The following is a 9,372-nucleotide window of genomic DNA, read 5'->3' as shown; positions in this document are numbered from 1 at the left end:
GTCACACAGATGCAGAATGTGTCAAAAACTGTGGAAGAGACAAGAGAAAAACAAAAACCTAGAAACCTGCTTATGCAACATCTCAGTCTCAGCACTTATAAAACAATGTTAGTATCACTGAACAGAGTATACAAATGCAAAGTAAGTAAGTGTTTGTTTGTGCTCCTCCGTAAGAGCAAAAGGAACTCTCATTAAAAATACATGATGCTTTAAACTTGTAATCACTTTCTAAAATCCAGATGCATATTAGAATGATCTTGGAATTTTTTAAAAAATATAAAAATCCATGTATTCTTTTTCTCTCCAAAGTTCCATACGTGTTTCTAATGAACATCCATGTTTAAAAAAACTGGACTATATGATGATTTTTTTACTTTTATCTAGTTTGTTTCACTTTTTCTATTTCATATTCAATGCTCCCATTTCATTTAGTTTATCTTTTCCAATTTCTCCATCTCTTTTTTGTTGTTCTTTTTCAAGCCTTTATCAAGTATAGTAGAAAATTTTTACACATGCATGTATAAATATAATATGAATAACATATATTTTAGATAACATGAATTTTGCCTAGCTAGAAAATTTATGACATTTTAATTCCACTTGTTTGACTTAGCATGAATAGAATGTTAGATTTCTAATTTACATTCACTCAAAACTTTGATAGAGTTTAATGTATTTTGCTATCTTATATTACTGTTAAGACTACAGTGTTTATTATCTTAGTAATTTTAAAAAATTTGAATGAGGCTTGAAACTTTTAATCCAATTTTGAGAACATAAAGAAACACTATGTAGTTAAAAAATAACATATGGTACAGTATTATTAACTAAAATACAGATTTTGTCCAAATTTCATAAAATTTTATGCTAAATGTCCATTATTTGCTTTCATACCTTATTCAAGATTCCACACTGTACATAGCTGCATTGAGCAGATTCAGCCACATGCAACAAATTATGGTAAATTCTCTTTTCATTTTTATTCTATTAGAAATATTTCCTAATGTTCCTTGCTATGGCTTCTTAGATATACCCATCATTTAAAAGTGGACATTTAATTTGCAAATGCATAGGGTTTTTTAAGTATCTTTAATATTAATTTCTTATTTCTCTGTGTTTTATCAGTCTTCTAACTTTATTGAGGCTTTCAATGGCTAAGTCAAAGATCTCTCTTGGTAAATGGCACATTGCACTTGAAAATATGTGGGTTATTTTCAAATATCTTTTGATATTGATTTCTAATATAATTCCAAAGTGATAAGAGAATAGACTGTGTGATTTCAATACCTTTATACCATGAAACTTTTGCACCTTATTTTATATTCCTGGATATGTTCTAGTGTCTGCTAGTTTATAGTCTACGGGAGCTTGAATATAATTTGTATGCAACTGCTGTGTGAAAATTGTATAAGTCTTAATTATGTTGAATTGGTTTATGGTGCTTTTTAGGTCTCCTATATCATTTTACCTTTCTGTGCATTCCTTCTATTGATTTTTGAGAGTTTGATATTGAAACTCCAACTAAAAATATTAATTTATGTACTTAAAATAATTATATACTGGAACTATATGCAACTTTGTTCTATATTTTCCAAGTCTCCTGTAAATGTGTTATCAAACTTACATAATTTTAAAAATAAAAAATACACATGAAGCTTTGAATTCACTGAATTATCATGAGAACATAGAAGGAAGGCTCTTAATATGGGATTGCTTTTTACTGTGGGACATGGAGTAAAAATCAAAGGTATTTCAGGCCAGTGCCTTTATACAGGCATTAAAGCCATTTGTAAAAGTTTCCTTTATATTCTTGATTGAGTTTGGGCTCAATTCATTTATTGATGAGTAAGTCAAACCAAATCAAGTCAACCAGCTTCCCTATCTTCTTTCTTTCTTTCCTTAATTTTTACTTTCTTCTTTTTTTGGAGCAACAGAAGTTAGGTTAGCAAGCTGTTTATTTGTTTAAAATACTCATTTATCAATCTACAATGTAGCTGTAAAAGCAACACAGACCGAGGCCCTTTATCCAATCTAACTTAATCAATGCTGACCTTCATGCCAAAAACATAATAGCTTACAGCACTCACACTGTGTTTATGTGCTATGGACTGAGTGTTTTTATTTTGAAAATTCATATATTGAAGATCTAGTCCCCAGTGTGATGATAATATGAAAGTAACTGGGAGGTAACAAGGCCATGAGTTTTTCTTGTAGCCATGTATGGATGTGTGAGTTGGACTCTAAAGAAAGCTGAGTGCCCAAGAATTGATGTTTTTGAACTGTGGTATTGAAAAAGACTCTTGAGTGTCCTTTGGACTGCAAGGTGATCAAACCAGTCAGTTCTAAAGGTAACCAGTCCTGAATATTCATCGGAAGGACTGATGCTGAAGCTGAAGCTTCAATACTTTGGCCACCTGATGCAAAGAACTGACTCGTTGGGAAAGACCCTGATGTTGGGAAAGATTGAAGGCAGGAGAAGAAAAGGATGACAGAGGATGAGATGGTTGGATGGCATCATTGACTAGATGGACATGAGTTTGAGCAAGCTCCAGGAGTTAGTGATGGACAGGGAAGCCCAGTGTGCTACAGTCAATAGTGTTGCAAAAAGTCAGACAGGACTGAGAGACTGAATTGAACTGAACTGAGGTCATGAGGGGCCCATCTTCATGAATGAGATTAGTGCACTTACAAACTAGAAACACTAAAAGAGACGATCTCTGTCTCTACCACATGAGGATGCAGCAAAAGGAAACCATGTACAACCAGAAAGAAGGCTTTCTCCAGACGCCAAATCATCTGATAACGTAGCTTGGACTTTCCCATCTCTAGAACTGTGGGTAATAAATATTTGCTGTCTAAGCCACCCAGACTATGGTAATATGTTCTAGCAGTCCACACTGACCAAGACTGTGCGTGTGATAAAGAAACAAAGAGAGAAGAAAGAAAAATGGACTGACTAGACAATTTTTGAGTCCCAATGCAAAATGAAAATGCATACCTTCTCCAAAAATTATTAAGAATTTCAAGACAGCAACATCAGACCATTAAACAAAGCATGGGGGCCCTGTGAGACTGCACAGGTAGCATGTTCAAAAATCTCACCCTAGTGTAAGACTATGATGACTGTGACCAATGCAACAAGAGTAACTGTACTAAACAAGGGTACTATACTAAAACGTATAGACGCAAAAATAAATCTATCTGGACTATACCATACTGCCCCACCAGTTTTGTTTTTTTTTAAATAATATCTTCCTAATTTTGTCAGTGCTAACCATATAGACAAATTGATGGGAAAGAAAATCAAGCAAAAATTAATACTTAATAAATATGATGAAGAAATTATTCATAAAGTATTAAATGGTACTAAGTCCTCTTTTCTTGAGCAATGGCTTGAAATGAAATTGTAATAAAAGCAGCAAAACAAGTTGGATTTAAAGGACATGCAGGATTCTGCAATTACTTCTGCAAGCTGATGAAATGTAACTGCTTAAAGCTTACAAAATAATTACAAGGCAATTATGGAAAGAAGGTCTATTTTGTTCACTCAGTTCAGGTACTATGGAAAAAGTTAGTGTGTCAAACTATTAACTTTGAGTAATTTAATCACCATCCTGAAAGCTAAAATAAGATATTCTGGTGTCTTGCCAAAGGGGAAAAATAAAGCCTGCAGCAACTACAATTCTTTTCGATTTCTTTGTCGAACCAAGTAACTCTCTTGTAACAGTTACTTTCCATGGTTAGATAAGACAGATAGATAAACATAATATTGCCAATGTAAGTAGGTAAACCTTTGTTTCTTAAAGCTGATTCTTAAGATAAATAATTGCCTCATCTTCTAAGGAAGGATAATACTACTTGAATCTGTTGAAAATCAAGCTAGGAAAAGAAGGCCAATCAATCACTTCAAATTGTTTGTTATCAAATTAAATATGTGATAATCCTAAACTTTGAAATTACTTTATGATTGTTATCAGGATTAATATGATTTGGGAACATGCCATCTTGATTCTTCCACATAAAACTAGCTACATGAGAAGTTTTCAATTTGTTAAGATTCACACATCTCTTCCTAAATTGTATATGCTATGTCAAAGGAAAGAGTCATTTTGGCTTAGTGCTGTCTCTGTGTATCCTTTTTTATGATTATAGCAGATAATTGGGAAGAATTTGTGTGTGTGAGTATGAAATCTTTTATGGTTTCTAGTTGGCTTTAACTTATGAAACATGGAAATTAAACATAAATGTCAATAGTTTCTTGACAATTTAGGACATGGGTAACCTTATGAAAGATATACTTCAGTTTCTTCAACCAGTTTAATATCAGTTTAATATCAACTTGATAGGATTTTGATGAAAAATAAGACATCATGCAAAATGCAGGGCTGGATTAAGCTCAAGCTGGAATCAAGATTGCCAGGGGAAATATCAATAACCTCAGATATGCGGATGATACCACCTGAATGGCAGAAAGCAAAGAGGAACTAAAGAGTTTCTTGATAAAGGTGAAAAAGGAGAGTGAAGAAGCTGGCTTAAAACTCAACATTCAAAAAAATAAGATCATGGCATCTAGTCCCATCACTTCAAGGTAAATGGATGGGGGAAAAATGCAAACTATGACAGACATTATTTTCTTCGACTCCAAAATCACTGCAGATGGTAACTACAGCCATGAAATTAAAAGATGCTTGCTCCTTGGAAGAAAAGCTATGGCAAACTTAGACCATGTACTAAAAAGCAGAGACTTCACTTTGCTGACAAAGGTTCATACAGCCAAAGCTATGATCTCTCCAGTAGTCATGTACAGGTGTGAGAGCTGGTCTGTAAGGAAGCCTGAATGCTAAAGAATTGATGCTTTCAAACTGTGGTGTTGGAGAGGACTCTTGAGAGTCACTTGAACAGCAAGGAGATCAAACCAGTCAATCTTAAAGGAAATCAGTTCTGAATATTCATTGGATTGATGCTGAAGCTGAAGCTCCAATATGTTGGCCACCTGATGTGAAGAGGTGACTCATTGGAAAAGACTCTGATGCTGGGAAAGATTAAGAGCAGGAAGAGAAGGGGGCAACAGAGGATGAGATGGTTGGATGGCATCCATTGACTCAATGGACAATCAGAGTGAGCAAACTCTGGGAGATAGTGAAGGAAAGAGAAGACTGGTATGCTGCAGTCCAGGGGGTTGCAAAGAGTCAGATATAACTGAGTGACTAAGCAAGAAGATTGCTTAATTAAAAAAAAAACTCATAAGATCTATAATATGGTCCAAGTTTTATAAACATCACTGCTGTTTCTATTTCTCAGAAGTGGAATGAATTGACTTTTTTCTTAACATACAGTTCAGTTCAGCCGTTCAGTCATGTCCAACTCTTTGTGACCCCATGAACTGCAGCACACCAGGCCTCCCTGTCCATCACCAACTTCCGGAGTTCACCCAAACCCATGTCCATTGTGTCAGTGATGCAATCCAACCATCTCATCCTCTGTTGGCCCCTTCTCCTCTTGCCCTCAATCTTTCCCAGCATCAGGGTCTTTTAAAATGAGTCAGCTCTTTGCATGAGGTGGCCAAAGTACTGGAGTTTCAGCTTCAACATCAGTCCTTTCAGTGAATACCCAGGACTGACCTCCTTTAGGAGGGACTGGTTGCATCTCCTTGCAGTCCAAGGGCCTCTAGAGAGTCTTCTCCAAACCACAGTTCAAAAGCATCAATCCTTTGGTGCTCAGCTTTCTTCACAGTCCAACTCTCACATCCATACATGACTACTGGAAAACCATAGCCTTGACTAGATGGACCTTTGTTGACAAAGTAATGTCTCTGCTTTTTAATATGCTGTCTAGGTTGGTTATAACTTTCCTTCCAGGGAATAAATGTCTTCTAATTTCATGGCTGCAGTCACCATCTGCAGTGATTTTGGAGCCCAGAAAAATAAAGTATAAATATACAATTTATTAGTTATTTCTATGTCTATATTAATTATGCTATGGACTTACTCTTCTGAAGACCTATAATACTACATTCTGCTAGTATCATGTATACATGTTATATATTTACATGCATTTCTTATCACAATCATGAAAGGCTTAAAAGGAAAAATAATTTCCCACATGCTTGGGAGAAAATACTAGACATTCAAGCATAAAACTCTGGGTACCTTTACCAAAAAAATGTTATTTGAATTAAACCACTTTTCCAAAAAATATTTATAAACCCTTTTGAAAATATGATTTACATGGTCTTATAGTGGCAAAATCCATAATCTGTAGATTAATTCACATTTATCTTAATTTGAATTGGTGTCATGAAACCTCTAGAGAAAACATGAGCATGAGAAAAAAAAATGGACAGGAAAAAATAAACATTAATACATTCTGTTTTAACATGAAAGATTTTTGCTACAATTATGGTGTATGTTCCAGTTCTTTGCACTTAAAATAGCCAAAGCAATTTACCTGGCAGAACTGAACTGAACAATTAGAATTTTTTGAAGGTTTTTGCCTTTTGAGGACGTTGAATGATTTCAGGCACACTAGTTTAAGCATTCTATATTTTCTTTGGGAAAGAGCTGAAATCCACAAACAGAAATCTCTTCAGGAAGTAGTTCTGGATTATAAAAACCTCAACATAATTAAAAAACTACTCAGGCAAATCTGGCCTTGGGGTACAGGATGAAGCAATGCAAAAGATAATAGAGTTTTGCCAAGAGAATGCACTGGTCATAACAAACACTCATTTCAACAACACAAGAAAAGACTCTACACATGGACATCACCAGATGGTCAGTACTAAAATCAGACTGATTATATTCTTTGCAGCCAAAGATGGAGAAGTTCTATACAGTAAGCAAAAACAAGAGCAGGAGCTGACTGTGGCTCAGATCATGAACTCTTTATTGCCAAATTCAGAATTAAATTGAAGAAAGTTGGGAAAACCATTAGACCATTCAGATATGACTTAAATCGAATCCCTTATGATCATACAGTGGAGGTGAGAAATAGATTTAAGGGACTAGATCTGATAAGACAGAGTGCCTGAAGAACTATGGACAGAGGTTCATGACATTGTATAGGAGACAGGGATCAAGACCATCTCCAAGAAAAAGAAATGCAAAAAAGCAAAATGGCTGTCTGAGGAGGGCTTACAAATAGCTGTGAAAAGAAGAGAAGCAAAAAGCAAAGGAGAAAAGGAAAGAGATACCCACTTGAATGCACAGTTCCAAAGAATAGCAAGGCGCGATAAGAAAGCCTTCCTGAATGATCAGTGTAAAGAAATAGAGGAAAACAATAGAATGAGAAAGACTAGAGATCTCTTCAAAAAATCAGAGATACCAAGGGAATATTTATGTCAAGATGAGCTCAATAAAGGACAGAAATGGTATGGACCCAACAGAAGCAGAAGATATTAAGAAGAGGTGGCAAGAATACACAGAAGAACTGTACAAAGAAGATCTTCACGACCCAGGTTATCATGATGGTGTGATCACTCACCTAGAGCCAGACATCCTAGAATGCAAAGTCAAGTGGGCCTTAGGAAGCATCACTACAAACAAAGCTACTGGAAGTGATGGAAGTCCAGTTGAGCTATTTCAAATCTTAAAAGATGATGCTGTGAAAGTGCTGCACTCAATACGCCAGTAAATTTGGAAACTCAGCAGTGGCCACAGGACTGGAAAAGCTCAGTTTTCATCCTAATCCCAAAGAAAGGCAATGCCAAAGAATTCTCAGACTACCGCACAATTGCACTCATCTCACATGCTAGTAAAGTAATGCTCAAGATTCTCCAAGTCAGGCTTCAGCAATGCATGAACGATGAATTTCCAGATGTTCAAGCTGGATTTAGAAAAGGCAGAGGAGCCAGAGATCAATTTGCCAACATCCGCTGGATCATCAAAAAAGCAAGATAGTTCCAGAAAAACATCTATTTCTGCTTTATTGACTATGCCAAAGCCTTTGACTGTGTTGATCACAGTAAATTGTGGAAAATTCTTCAAGAGATGGGAATACCAGATATCTGACCTGCCTCTTGAGAAATCTGTGTGCAGGTCAGGAAGCATCAGTTAGAACTGGACATGGAACAACAGACTGGTTCCAAATAGGGAAAAGAGTACGTCAAAGCTGTATATTGTCACCTTGCTTATTTAACTTATATGCGGAGTACATCATGAGAAATGCTGGGCTGGATGAAGCACAAGCTGGAATCAAGATTGCTGGGAGAAATATCAATAACCTCAGATATGCACATGATTCCAACATTATGGCAGAAAGTGAAGAACTAAACAGCCTCTTGATGAAAGTGAAAGAGGAGAGTGAAAAAGTTGGCTTAAAGCTCAACATTCAGAAAACTAAGATCATGGTAGGCAGTCCCATCACTTCATGCAAATAGATGGGGAAACAATGGAAACTGTGACAGACTTTACATTTTGGGGCTCCAAAATCACTGCAGATGGTGATTGCAGCCATGGAATTAAAAGATGCTTGAAGTGAAGTGAAGTCACTCAGTCATGTCTGACTCTTTGTGACCCCATGGACTGTAGCCTTCCAGGCTCCATCCATGAGATTTTCCAGGCAAGAATACTAGAGTGGGTTGCCATTTCCTTCTCCAGAGGATCTTCCCAACCCAGGGATCAAACCCAGGTCTCCCACATTGCAGGCAGATGCTTTACCGTCTGAGCCACCAGGGCTTATTCTTGGCAGAAAAGTTATGACCAACCGACACAGCATATTGAAAAGCAGAGACATTACTTTGCCAACAAAGGTCCATCTAGTCAAGTCTATGGTTTTTCCAGTAGTCATGTATGGATGTGAGAGTTGGACTATAAAGAAAGCTGTAAGCTGAAGAATTGATGCTTTTAACTTTGGTGTTGGAGAAGACTCTTGAGAGTCTCTTGGACAGCAAGGAGATCCAGCCAGTCCATCTTAAAGGAAATCAGTCCTGAATATTCACTGGAAGGACTCATGCTGAAGCTGAAACTTCAGCTGACCAATACTTTGGCCACCTGATGCAAAGAACTGATTCACTGGAAAAGATCCTGATGCTGGGGAAGATTGAAGGCAGGAGAAGAAGGGGACAGTAGAGGTTGAGATGGTTGGATGGCATCACTGACTCGATTGACATGAGTTTGGGTAAACTCTGGGAGTTGGTGTTGGACAGGGAGGTGTATTGTGCTGTGGTCCATGGGGTCACAAAGAGTTGGACACAACTGAGTGACTGAACTGAACTGAGACGGTTACCAAAGACAAATTTGAGAGATTAAAAATCCAGGAGGATCAACTCATAGAGGAGCCCTATACTCTTGTGAATTTTACTGACAGGAGCTTGACCAGTTTCCCACAGTGAATACCTGAGAAAAATCCCCTCCTGCCTTTGGCAAGAGAAGG

The sequence above is a fragment of the Ovis aries genome, chromosome 15, assembly GCF_016772045.2.
Source record: "Ovis aries strain OAR_USU_Benz2616 breed Rambouillet chromosome 15, ARS-UI_Ramb_v3.0, whole genome shotgun sequence".
NCBI classification, from domain to species: Eukaryota; Metazoa; Chordata; class Mammalia; order Artiodactyla; family Bovidae; genus Ovis; species Ovis aries.
Note: the sequence above shows the minus strand (reverse complement) of the source record.